The sequence below is a fragment of the Xiphias gladius genome, chromosome 23 (assembly GCF_016859285.1).
Source record: "Xiphias gladius isolate SHS-SW01 ecotype Sanya breed wild chromosome 23, ASM1685928v1, whole genome shotgun sequence".
Classification (NCBI taxonomy): Eukaryota; Metazoa; Chordata; class Actinopteri; order Istiophoriformes; family Xiphiidae; genus Xiphias; species Xiphias gladius.
In genome coordinates this window covers 4,349,616-4,363,845 of record NC_053422.1, presented here as the reverse complement: position 1 = coordinate 4,363,845, position 14,230 = coordinate 4,349,616, and the positions used below count along the sequence as shown (strand labels likewise).

The 14,230-nt window shown below is 44.7% G+C and overlaps 1 protein-coding gene across 1 annotated transcript in view; it reads left to right on the top strand.

The window, feature by feature from the left end:
• The first annotated feature begins 4,122 nt into the window (after positions 1-4,122).
• Positions 4,123-14,230, top strand: part of LOC120785461 (polycomb group RING finger protein 3) — a 61,934-nt gene continuing 51,826 nt past the window's right edge. Inside the window, exon 1 of the mRNA XM_040120207.1 lies at positions 4,123-4,262. The gene's annotated coding sequence lies outside the window, so the exon portion shown is untranslated. The remainder of the gene's footprint in view (positions 4,263-14,230) is intronic.

Sequence of the window (14,230 nt, the reverse complement as noted above, 5' to 3'; positions counted from 1 at the left end):
GGCCGAAACCCCCGGTCCCGGCGAGCCGCGGTTCGGTGTCGGTGGCGGCACCGGAGCTTCTCCTGCCGCATTATGCGGTCATCTGACCGGGGTGCTGTCCTCCCACTGGTGATCTCTCTCTCTGTCTCTCTCTCTCTCTCTCTCTGTCTCTCTCCCTGCCTCTCTCTCTCTCTCTCTCTCTCTCTCTCTCTCTCTCTCTGTCTCTCGTAACGGGCGATGTTGAGAACACACTCCCCTCCCTCCTCTCTTTAATCCTTTGTGTGTCTCTTTGAGCCCGTGTTCGGTTTCGCTTCTCCAGAAAGTGTTGCATGCCTCAGCTCTCAAATCTTCCATCATGAACACTTCTTTCTTATTTTCTGGTCCTTTTTATGTTCACAGTTTTTTGTTTTTTTTGGTCTTAAGGGCATCGACACCCTAAGAATGATCTAACTTTTGCCCTTGTCCCAACAATGAGGTGTCCCACAGAAACCCTTCCTACAAGTGTCGGTGTCAGCTGTCGGGTCGTTTGGGAGGAGGTTCCGCAGGTCCCCCGCCGCAGCCAGGCCCTGGTCTTCCACAGGACCCGCGCAACGTCGAAACGGCTGAGGGCATCCAATTCACGACGTGATGGATTCGGCGTGAATACAACAAAATGCTCATTTAAACGGGAAAACAAAGCACCTGCGCTATAACGGCTTCAAACAGCAACAGTGAACACGAAAACATGGGGATAACAAATCAACTTATTTTAAATAGATAGTTCGACGGCAAACTGTTTAAGTTTTAGGTTGACCTCTGAGTTCTGTGCTTTGGAAAAGCAGAAACGGTCAATACGTGATGTTTACCACGTGTTTGACAAACATGCAAACACTTTATAGAGAGCGTCCGCAGACAGACCACGTCCTTTTTAAAATGGTTTTAATGTACCGAAGCATTTTAACATTTGATCCACTGACCGAGAGGTCACCTCAAATGACGCCGCGATGACCTGACGTGTCCCCCTTTGGATATCAGAGGCTCTTTTATAAGCTGAGTCCTAATTTTAAGTCAGCGCACAGTGTCGGCACTTAAAAATCCCACTTAACCAGAAGTTATTCGTGGCTCCCTCGCGCAGAGCTTGCTGGCTTTTTGGGAAATGACTCCAAATGGCTTGATTGAATTAATCTTGATCGCAGCCCCCGGAAGGTTTTAATTGAGTCGTGGCACGTCCTGCAGAAAAAGAATGAAAAGATGCCGCCGGAGAGCCACATCCTGGAGAAGGCTCCGTTTTAGACTCAACTTCTCAACCCCCAGAAGAAAAGGAAAAACCGCGGGCTGCGGCACGGGGCTGAATCATCCGGGGGAACGGCAGCGACTCTGAGCTCGCAGCACGCGGCATTTCGGGACAAGAGGGGCTCGGGGTTCCGACTGCCCAGCGACCAAAAGTCCCGCCCGCGCTCTTCCCACCTCACCAGGACCACACTAAACCATTTACCTGACCCCGACCACCTCAGTCTTCACCAAACCTTAACTGTGTTTCAACTTTACACCTAAGCTTAACAACCTCGAGGCTCCTGCTTAAACACAATCACGGTTAATCTTAGGCCAGTTACAGAACGTCGGGCCATAAACTTGCCGGGAGCCACCGCTTTTGCATCAGCCGCAGAAAGAAAACAGCACCGTCGGCGTTCACGGCTCCCTTCGCTGGGGGGCTTTAAAGTGCTTTTTAAAGCATGAAAGGTACACGCGTAGGAAAAGTTAAGTTGTGATGACTCACTTTAAGATTTTACGCGCGTAGGAAACACGGCCTTTCAATGAACCCTCGAACCTTTCCGCAATTCCAGGAGCTGTTGCAGTATAACTGGACGATGCCCACTCCTATCAATAGGCGTGCGTCATCGGCAGCGTTTCGCACCATTTGGTACAACTGACAGAATCGAAGTAGGGAGGGTGAAAAAAAAAAAAATGAAGGATAGTTACCAACGAGACCCTGTAGTCTGAGACGAATCTAGAGCCTGTACGAAAGTTTGTACACTAATGTTTTGTGCCAGTTCATCTGGTAAACGTTGAGATATTTCAAGCTTTTGACGTGCGGGTGGCAGTCGGCGGGTCGCCGTGCCCTTCCGGGCGTCAAGTTTCGTCTCCGCCCGTCCAGAAGCTGTCGAGATATTTCAGCCTGGGCCAGAAGCGGTTCCACCGACAGACTACAGTGCGGCGTTCGCAACCCTGCCGGACCGTTGACGGTACGGGATGAAGGTCAGGGCCCAGTGGCAGGGACACAGGTGTCGACAGACGGCACGACCGGAAACGTGGCAGGGCCACGCAGTCGGCAGCTTAGTTGGCTTTTGGGTGGAAACACGCAATTGTAACCCACAGGAGGCGGACCAATAACAAGCGCAATCTAACAACCTAATGTCAGCGGGTGCAACCACCCTGCGGTAAATACCACCTTAAATCCGTCCCAGAGGTCGTTTTAGTCTCATAGGTTTTGTTCAGGCTCTGGGGATGTTGATGTCTGCTTCCGCACCGAAAGATCTCTACAACCGTTACATGAATCGCCATCAAATTGGGTCCAGACATCCGCGTGTCCCTCGTGATGAACTGTACTAAATCTGATCATCCCCCGTCTCTTCCTCCGGCGCCACCAGCAGGTTCGGTTGACGTTGTTTTAACATAGGAGCAACTTGCTGTATGGTTTATGTCAAAAACAGTAAATCGCAACTCTTGCACTGTCATTCATGTGATTTGTCATTTGCACCTCCCTTCACCCCACATGTAAATATACTTTTCCTATTTCTATTTCATTTGAGTACATCTTTGTTTTAACTATTTTACCAAGAAGATCGTACCGAGCGTTTATTGCTTCATTATGAATAAAGTCCTATTTTTTACTATGTTTTTTTTAATCTTACCTTATCTTATTTACCAAAACAGTCTCTAGACAAGGTCCATTTAATTTAATAGGAAGACCTGTTGATCTAATTGTTCAAAGTTCCACTTTGACGACTCCATGGTGGATTAAAAGTTGAGAATGAAAGTTCATTCTGGATCTTTGTTGTCAAATCGATCTCAGTAGCCACACATCACCTGTGCTCGTTGAATTTCATATTCACGCTGAGACTGCTTGACTTTTCCGGCACTCGTATTTCCTCTTGCTTTGCATGTTTGTTTGTTTTTTCCACCTGTTTTCGACCGCACCGAAGCGACAACGAGGCTGAGCCCTCGTGCGCGAAAAGCTGCTTGGCAATAAGCTCGCAGCTACGGCGCGAGGTGAATTAACTTTGGTGATCCCCTGACTTTGAATTCTTTCACCGCCTGCATCTCCAGTGTGTTGTATAGATTCGCTTGAAACAAAGGGGGCCGAGAACTTTACTACAGTTCTGTCTTATCTGTAGCCCGTGACGTTGACCTTCATTACGTTTAATTTCATTTATTTACAAGGACAACACACATTCTGAAAACCGGTGAGATGATGGTTGAAAACTACAGACAGAAGACAGCCAAAGGCCATAAAGACAGCAATAGAAAAAAAAAAAAACATTCTCAAGACAGTGCACAAGCCATGCAGAGCAACAGTATCCACTATATCAGTATATACAGACACGCAGAGCCAACGCAAAGCAACAAAACGCAGCCAAGCAAAACCGATTACAACCATTTTGACACATGCAGAGCAGCGATAAGACGTAAGAGGTGAGTAAAATATGGTAATTATCGTGTCGATCGGGATGAAATGCCAAAACATGCTGTTGGAGGCTATTAAAAGCGGTGACGCCGTGCAGCACAGGGTTGAAAAATGAAGAGGAACGCGCCACGTTTTCAGAAAAAGCACCGGTAAATACGCCACGCGCGTCCAGGCCACGCGGGGCCGACCATCGGACAACAGGCAGAGGACATGGGTGTAAGTTGGCAGCCAGGTGGGCCAGCAACAGCCTCCATAACAATACAATCATCAGTGCTTTATGAAGATTAGGAATGTTCACGACACGACTTTGTGTCCCACACGCACTGAAATCAATGCAGCTCTTTTATTTCCTCCCAGTTAATAATGAATGACACACTGTGTGGGATCAATTTTAAAAATTAGTAGCACTCATTCACCCCCCCCCCCAAAATCCACCTCGCTCTTCCCCTCCCACCTCCTCCACCTCCGGCCGTCCTCTGCGCATGCGCCGCGCTGCTCCAGGAGCGCTGTTTCGGCCTGTTCCGCGGCCGCTCGGTCATTTTCGCCTCTTTGTTTTACTGATAGTGGATTTAACTCGGATTCAACCCAATATCCAGCGGACCGTGCTGCTCCCGAACAGGTTAGTTCGCCTCGGTGGACTCGTTCCCCGCATGTCTCCGTCCTCGGCGGGTCCGCGGCCGGTTTACGGTCCCGGTTTTGCGCCCCCTCCTCCTTTATTTTTCGCGTGTCTCTTTCCGCTTGCTGCTACGGGGCATGCTATACGTGTTGTTTTATGTGTCTATGAGGTGGTGTATGGCGGCGCCGGGCCCTGCAGTTGCACACCGGGGATGGTTTTTTTTTTTTTTTTTTTTTTTTAAAAAGCAGGAAAGTGCATTGTGAAGGCTGGTGTGAAGCTAGCCGGGATGCACACGGCTATCCGTACCGGAGAGGAGGCTCGGGAACCCGCCTCTCTGCCTGTCTCGTCATGTTTAACTGCTGTTGTTCCTCTGGAGCCAAGACCAGTTCTTCTTTCCCATTGAGCTGGAATGTTCTTGGGGGGGGGGGCGGGAGCTCACGGTCCACCATTAGGCTAACCTCTTCCTCCTGCCGTGCAAAGTTCAGCATTAGTGTGTGTGAGAGAGAGAGAGAGAGAGAGAGAGTGTGTGTGTGTGTGTGTGTGCCTGCGCGCGCGCGTGTAGGATCTCCATGAGGTTTAGGTTAAATCAAGACACAAAGTTGGTGCAATTTTTTTTGTTGTTTTCTTCTTCCCTTCTCCTTCTGGGTGGATGTCCTCCCTCGCTAGACTGCTGCTGCAGTGAGCCCTGTGTGACATTGTACGGTTGGTGGTGGTGGTGTGTGTGTGTGTGTGTGGGGGGGGGGCATGCATGCAGAGAGCAGCCAACAAGTCTGTGCAGTTATTTGGAGGGGTGGTGGGGTGGGGGGTGCAGCTTAAATATCTTTACACAACCAGTAACACGTTTGTGTGCGATGGGCAGAGCGGGACGAAACCAGGCTTCAGGTCCAGGGGTTTCCTCGACTCCCCTCCCGCCACCTGGGACTCTGCAGCTCCAGGGAGCCCGGTGCGGGTGATTTACAGGTCGAAAAGATGTAGGTGTCTAGGAAAGAATGGGCCACATTTGGCTGAAAAGTGCAGGTTTCTCTAGCTGTCTTCCCTTTTTTTTTTCTTTTCTTTTTAGAAGAATCGCCTCAACCACATCTTAAGAGCTACACTGCAAACATCTCTGTCTTATTAAGTCACTTTTGGCTCCTTTTAAGCCCCGTCCCAGTCAAAAAAAAAAAAAATTTGCTTTGCTTGTTGTTACTTCACTTGCAGAATGATGTACGTGCAAAGCTTGAACACAAAAGGGCTGTTTTCCACATTCGTCTGCTGAATGGGCTAAAGTTTTCTCTGAGCTCACATTTAAATCCCAGTCTACCACGTGAAACCTGCCTGCGTGATTTCCCTGACATTGCAGCTACTTTTGAACGACACTCTCGGTCCGACGTGCAGGCGCGTCCACAAGCGTGATGTGATGTGTGAAATCTCCAGCGCACGTACAGTGAGACAGGAGACAAATATTTGCTAATTCAACAAGATTCTTCAACGAGGTACAAGGGGTAGATGTAATCTAATTGAATGCAACTTAATATATTTTTGCATTTTGAATGTCATTATTGTACTTTAACGTAATTGAAGTTGTTTGTGGGACAACCGTACAACCGTAGAGTATTTTTTCTTTAATTTTTTTTGTCTTAAATCGTTGTCGGAGTGAATCTTTAAAGTTTCTCGAAACAAGCGGAAAAAAAAAGGAATAATGTTACCTGGAAATTTGAACCTCCACAATCTGTCTAACAGGGTGGCGGTCGAAAGTCCTTGACGCACATGCGGCCTTCTAATGAATTAATTTGTGACTTAGAAAAAGTACACACACCGTGCAAGTGTTTTTTCTCGCTTTTGTGAGCTTGTATAGCCTCAAATCCTGTAACACGCCGCCACTGAACTGTGCCCAGCGGGCTCGTGTTTTAACAGCCGAGCTGCTCTCTGACGCTTTCATGCCATTGGAGAGGGAAGAGATGGGACGCTGGCGAGTCTGGCTGTTCCTGGATGGGGCTTTCACTCAACTCTTTTTAACATTTTTGATTTTGTTTTTTTTTTTTTGTTTTTTTTTTTGCTTCCTTTGGAAAAGTGTATCAGCTTGACACCAGAGTCTAAATTTATGGAGCCTCAAATCAAAAGTGAGGGGATGCTCCTCTCTGCCACAGCTGCACTTTCTATTTTAAGCCGGTAAAACAGTAAAACGTAAAGATGCCGCCTACTACAGCGGTAAACTGAGCCTCTTGTTGCTCGGCTCCACTGAAAGAGCCCTGCTGGCCCGAATGGTGCTTCCAGGGCAGCTGAAAGTTGCTTGGCCTGCACTTAGAGGTCCCATATGATATGACCGTTGCATAACACCGCACATACTCTCCACTCATCGGCTTTCATGTCAGGTTTCTGCTCGCTTCGCAGGGCGAACCCCAAATTACCGCAGCTTTTCTGGCCGGCTGACCCCTGACCTGAAACCGAATAACATCTAACGACCTTTTATTTAAATGCTATAGCAAGATTTTTTTAGTGCATAATGACCGCAAATGATCAAAGGCACATTTATTTTGACCCATTAACCCAATACATGCAGCCTCGCTCCGTTTAAACAATGTTAATGGTCCCACGGGGCAGCAGGGAAAAACTGCCAGCCCTACAGGACAAGCGTGCAGGATATATTTTCACAATGGGAAAAAATTCGATTGTAACTTAAACGCCAGAAGATGCATTTGTCTTTTTCTCGGACGGGAAATTATCTCGGGCAACTTCCTAAATGAGCTGCTGAGTAAGTGCGGACAGTCCCTCGCCTACAAATCAAGCTGCAGCTCGGAGAAGCTGTTCACATGCTCGGCACCGGCCTCACTTTCTCCCCCTCGGCACAGGTTTCTTTGAACATTTGATAAGAGCTGAAAAGTGAATTCTGCAAAAAAACAAAAAACAAAAAAAACCACAAAACAAAACAGAGAAACTGTGTAAACAAGTAAGTCAGACCATAGTTGCATAGTATTCAGCAACGTTGTGAAGCCAAAATGACATGGGACAGGACAGGACAGTATGATTTCTGTCACGTCCGATTCAGATAGAACTCACTGACGGGTGAGAACCGTTGGTTATCGACACTTGCTGCATCGCTCAGGCACCAGTGAGGTGTTGACGGACACCTCTGAGGAAGTCCAGTTTGAATTAAATCTCTCTGGGTTCAAAAGGCCGATCAGCCATGGATTCATGAGAATAGGAGACAGGATTTAACAAATCTGTCGCCACAGCAACAATCATTTTATTCTCCATCATTTTTACTCTTTGTTTGTTGTTTTGCCCGGAGCCCTCAGCTTTGTGACTACTACTGCGTCAACACAGTGGTCTCATTGAAATGAATGAGGGGCTGCCTGTTTTTTCATGCAGCACTATTGTATGTCTAAACACCAGCCCGACCCCCCCCCGGTCACACCACCATTTAAAATGGTGACATGTTGTGGCAAATCAGTTCATTTCAGTCGAATTGCAGATTCGTCTTGCGGGGGGCGAAGTAGGTCCCCGCAGATTTTTCCGATCAAGTTCAGTTTCCTATTTGCTCCGAAGCGGAGTGCAGATTTTTGCGCCGTTGACCAGTAGCGAGCTGCTTTGATCGTGCTGATCTTTGAGGGAACGGAGAACTGGAGAGTCCAAAATGTCTACCGAGCTGCCAGTACGCAGTGGGCTTGCCAGTTGGGACGGCCAACTAACCGCCCCTCTAATAACTGTTTAACAGTTTTATGGAAATGACGCACAATCCTGAGAGCAAAATGCCAGGGAGAATAAATGTCACACGGTGGGTTTCCATCCAAATGTAGCATAACTTTTAATAACTTTTAAACCTGCAAAAGAAAATGCAAACTAACGCACGTCCCCTTTCACTGCCGTTTCGCAAATAACAAGAGTTGAGTTGTCGAGATAAAAAGCTGGGGGCGCTTGTTTTCCAGGCGGGTGCCGTTAAACCACGGCAGAAGAAGAGGCCACAACAAGATGACGTAATTAAAGGAGCCTCCGGTCAAACCTCGGAGCGGTGAAAAAACGATGTAGAAAACGTAATGGAGATATGACGTTTATGTTTGTTTCATGCGTTAATCAGAGGAAGGTTAGAGTCTCAACACTGCTCCACACAGATCGGATATTTTTGTCTTTTTTTATCAGACCTTTAAGTCACTGGTTTCACGTACATCGTGGTTTATTCGCTGAATCTGTTTCCATTGCACTTTGTTGCATTTTGCTGTCATCGATACACCAAAATTTCCCCCTAAGCCAGGTGTAAAACTTTTTCTTTTTTTTAGACTTCTTGTCGTGTGGCAAAGCAGAACTCGGAGAATGGGGCCCAAAATCTTTCTTTTCTCCTGAAATTCTCCTTAAGTAGTATTTAAATCAGTGACCAATTAAACTCTTGACTGAAGCACGCAGCAGTACATTCTCCGAAGCAGACTTAATGGGCAAGGAACACTAATCGAAGCAGTATGAAGACCACAGGAAAAGCAAACGCTGAGGTGAAACCGAACGTAATGAAATTCTCAGAGACATAGTCTAGAGGATGGGATACCAAGATTTATTTATTTTCCTGAGCTAGTATTTAGACCAAGGGGCACAAAAATCCTTCACTGAAGAAAATTGGTGCCACGAATGTTTAAATTAGACTTTTCGGCAGCGGGGAGAAAAATTCTCCCCCGTAGCCCGAGCATGGTGGATACTGTGCAGTTCACCGAAGCAGCATTAAGACCAGAGGACAAATGATTACACAGGAAATCAGTGCAGATGAATATCCTTCTGTCAGGTGGGGCTACACTGGCTGCTCAGACTCTCCTGATAAGATTCAGGGCCTCGCTCGTGCTGTTTGCCGATCGTATCTGTTTTGTGTCAACATCTTGGTTAACTGGTTGTCAACAGGTTGTGTGAATTTTAAATGGCTGGACTCGCCATTGTGTCGAGGTTTTAAAGCACCCACTGACACAGCGGCTGGGCTAGATTCAGGTGGAGAAAACACCGGAAAACGAGAGGCAGCGGAGCCCGTGTTTCAAATCCAGTGGCTGACTTTCTCTTTTGTCTTATGATGGATGTCGTGTCTGGTTTATTCTTTACGGTTTGCTCAGACAGGGTGAACAAGGTTTGCATTAATCCCAGATGACGCGATCGCACGCATTTGTCGGTATTTAACCTCATTTTTTTTAGAGTCATTCTCAGGGATATGATATATTTTCAGCTTGTTTTGTTATGCGGTGCATCGGCAGGCTAATAAACGAGCCGTGCAGCTTCCAGACTCACTTGTTAGTTCAGGCAATTCAATGAAGACAGGAAGACCGTGTACATTATGTGCACGGATGCTGAAAGCTGCTCTTGGGGTGGGGGGGGGCTCTTTTGGGCTTTCAGGTGACGTAACCTTCCTCCTGCCGGCAACGTCGGAGGTGTTCAGTTGCCGCTCGCTGGTTTTTCTAAGTTTGTGACCCTGTTTTTTCTCAACGGTACAAGTTGCTAAATTTGTGACTCCGTTTTCTCAACAGTACAGGTTACAAACGTCGGCTTTCCGTTCTGGATTTGACTGGCAGCAGATCACTTTTGTCGCACGCGGAGCTGCAACAAGCGGTGGATTAATCGATAAGCTGATCGACAGAAAATTATTCTGATAATAGATTAATTTTTGAAATAGATTTTTAAGCAAAAAAAACAAAACAAAAACAAATGCTTCAGCTTCTCGAATGTGATTACTAGCTGGTTTTTCTATGATATTAAACCATGTCTCTTTAGGTTGTGGACTCATGATCGGACCCAACAAGACGTCTGAATATGTCAACTTGGGTTTGAGAAAATGTAAAGAGCATTTTTCTTTTTTTTTTCTCCAGCTGTTTGTTCAGGTTAGGTTCAAGCGCTTTAGTTGGTTTAGTTTAGTTGTTGGCAGAGCTAAAGGCAGGATACGTTTCTTTAGCCAGATTCAACTGGGATGTTGCAGAATGTATTACGCTCCTTTACAACACTGGGTTTCTGTCGTATTTCTCCAACCAGTTCTTTTTATATTCAACCGTTATTTTACCCACAGGTTTTCCCCCACCAGTAGAAGCTTTCAGTGCTGGAAACTTTGTGATTTATCTGCCAAACCTGTAAAGCAGGAAATCGCCAAAACTGAACTGTATCACTTTTTTTAGGCTGGGGACATTATTGTGGCCATTTAATGTCTCAACTTATCTTTTTGCCTTAAGAAAAAAGGCAGTTACTCCAGTTTCAATCTTCCAGTAATAAGGATTTGAATTATCTATTAATCTGACAAATATTTTTCTTGATTAATTGATCAGTTGTTTTATCTATAAAATGTCCACGAATGATGAAAAATGCTCCTCACAGTTTCCCACAGGCCATGGTGAGGTCTTTTAAATGTCTTTATTTAACCCACAGTCCAAAGCCAAAATATATTGAATTTACAATGGTTTAAAACGGAGAAAAGCGGCAAATCATCACACTGGACGAGATTTTTATTAGTCGTTAAACTTTTTTCAGCTTTACAAGTGATTTTTCAGTTTTATTAGTTTCGTCGCTAAACTCTCAGAGGTCACACAAGTTGTTTAGGACATAAAGAACAAAACTTGAAACTGATCTTTCTTTGCTTTGCGTTCTTATTTTGCTCTGCCGTCTTGGACCAGAGTTAGTTGTGAGACTCGCTTGTTAATTATTCTGCTTTTTGATCATTTCTAACGCTGTAGGAAACCGCTGCCCACTCAGCTTTCTGTTAAATGATTCACAGAGCACTTAACAAATGATCGGTGTTTGGACAGAGAGGCAGACGCTGCCTAAAACTGAATTTCAGTTTGAGAAGATTTGTTTTGGAAAAGGTATTTCATCAGCACACCTCCACTATGATCTTGTGATATACTGTGGTCCCGTTGCCTCTTCTGGACAAAGCCTCTCTTGAAGGAACCAGAAAACATAACGGGTCAGCTTTTATTTATTGGTTTGTCAGCCGTTTGATAAAACGTGGCCAAGGGTCAGCGAAGGTCTGCGCTTGCACTAACGTCTCCTGAAAGTCTGTAAAACAGACCGTCTCTGTGGGTTTAACAAGCCCCCGACCGGCCTTTGTAAATGAACGTTGGTGGGCCAAATGAGGAATTGATTACCAGCTCGCCTTACCCTTCCCAGATTTAACTGTAAATGTGTGACAACTGTCCTCCCTGGGTCTGTGTGCGACTCACCCCGTCTCTGGCTGAGGCCTGGAGCTCACAGTTTGTGGTTAAAGCTGGAGAAGCACGACACGACCGTGCTGCTGCGAGCCTGTTAACCAACAAACCCGTGTAATGGCTCATTGCATCCTCATCTCCTCCAACGCAGACTGAATGGTGCATTTGAATATTTTATTTTTACTCTGTGAAATGGAAACAGGAACTTTTTTTTTTTTTTTACCATTTGTTTAGTCTAAAAATTAATCTGTAATTCTCAATTCCTTCCTGTAATAATAAGTGCAGCCTACCAACCAAAATATACATCCTCTAACACTGAACACCAGATGAGGATTTAGGAAAGCAATTCAGTGGAGGGGCTTAGCGTTGAAATGATAAGTTGATTGAGAGATTGGTTGATCAATCAGAAAATGAGCTGACATCGGTTTTGATTATAATGTATGATAATCTTGATTATCGCTCGCTGATTTTCTCCGTTTCTGTTATCGTAGATTAAAAATGTTCTGGTTTAGGACTCGTGGTCCGGACAAGATGAGCAATCTGACGACCTCAGTTTGGGTTTTGGGAATTTTTGACAGGCACATTTCTCTGTCTTCTGGCATTTTGCAGACTAAATTAATAATCAGTTAATGAAAACAACTGTCAGCAGATTCGGCAGTGGAAATGGTGCCAGCTTCTCAAATGAAGGCTTTTCTACTTTTGTTTGTCTTTTTATATAATAGTAAACTGATGGGTTTTGGAGTGTTGGTTGGTCAAAACAAGCATTTTAAAGACACCCCCCCCCCCACAGCCACACACACACACACACACACACACACACACACACACACACACACACAACACACACAGTCCCCACCCCCGAGGGTTTTTCTCTTAGCTGTATGTGGTTTCTGTCAACAGTATGTGGTTTCTGTTTCTGGATACATAATCGTCAATGTTATAGTATTAGTAAATTAATGAAAGCATTTACATTTCTTAGTTAGAACACCTGGTGCATTTTTCTCTCGGGAAAACTACTCTGCCGCGCAGGACGTGAAACTCTCTGTGTTTTACTTTGTGTTGTATAAAATGGAAGAAGCGAAGTTAGCGTGAGGAGTGAAAGCTGAAGCCATTTAAAAACAGAAATGTCACACTTCATCCCCAGAGGTCCAAGAAGATGTCACATTTAGAGCTGAAATGAATAGAGCCTTACGTCTATTAGTTGATCGATGGAAAATTAATCGGCAACGCTTTATGATAGTTTAATAAGTGAGTGATTTTTTTTTTTTCTTTTTTTTTTTCCAAACAAAAAATACCAATCATTCTTTGGTCCCAGTGTCTCAAATGGGATAATTTGTTGCTTTTGTCTGTTTTTATATGATAGAAAACTGAATATCTTTGGATTGTGGGTTGTTGGTTGGACAAAACAAGGCATCAGAAGACGTCACCATGGCCTCTGAGGAATTCTGATGGCCTTTCTGACCTTTTTTTTTTTTTTAATGTGTAAATTAAACAACTACTTGAGAAAATAATCCGCAGATTACTCAGTAATGAAAATACATTTGAAAGCTTAAGGTGGCAGCCTGGAAGATTTCAGTCCTGGTTGATTTGACAACAACAGCAAAACAAAACTATTGTCATTTTAATAAAGAAGTCGGGCAGTAATTGTCCTTTCTCCATCATTCTGTGAGCAATTGCGGTCTGATTTTATGCTGCGCACGGCACGAGTCCTTGAACAGCCAGGGCGCATTGAAAGGAGTTGTTTACCTGGAAGGGAAGCAGCCACAGTGAGCTGTTAGATGAAGAGCTGCAGGCTCCCGGTCCGTAACACGGCAAAATACATAAACACTGCAGTACTTTCATCCGTGGGCCATAGGCGAAGTCACCATTGTCCTACTTCAGACATGTATTTAAATGAAAATCTTCGAGATTGACACTTACGCGCTACGCTCGAAATTTGCTGCATCGATTTACGGTTAAAAAAAAAAGAAAAACCAGTTTTAATACACCAGTTCCAGTTGTAATACACAGATTTATTCCAGTTCTTTGAATCCCCTAATGAAGTATAATCCCCCCTGAATTTCATTGAGATCAATAGTTAAGCCATTATTGGCCGTATTTTGGATCCACTGGGTTGGACTTGAAAGGAAGTCAGATGGATCGCTGTGTTGTACAAAACGGGAATCGTCAAAAGAAACGATCAATTAGTTGATGAGTCCATCAACAGAAAATCAATTCTTTTGATTCAGTTAATTGTTAGTAATTTTTTTAAAGCAAAGATACTCATTTGCTGATTCAAGCCTCTCAAATGTATGATGATAGAAAATATTAAATATCTTGAGGTATTGTGCTTCTGGTCAGCAACATTTAGCATTTTTTAATATAAAAGATAAATCTTTAAATTAATCAAGAGGTTAATCAATAATGAAAATGACCGTTGGTTGTAGCCATATTTTACGTTTTTCCATTTCTACTTCTCTTACTGAATAGTAATTTCACATTATCTTTATCATGGGCTGCCATAAGATCCTTTTCCTTGCTATAAGTTTGATGTTGCAATGCAAGCACAGGAAACGAGGCCTTCGTGTTTACAAAAAGACAAAATACTGTATGTCGAGGCTGTGACCTGAAGGGCCAAAGGTTGTCGATCTGCAGCTTCTGACTGTAAGACTACCTCCTCTGGCTCAGAAAACGTAGGCAGGAAGGCCTCGCCGCTGTAGATCTGAAAACACAAAACTCCCAGTCGCACCACTGGAACTGCAACGTTGCAAAAAACTAGGGTGTTGTGGTTTTACTGGGTGTGACTGAGAATAAGGAGCAGAAGGGTGTTGAAAGACAATACATCGTCACCATTCCTCTGTA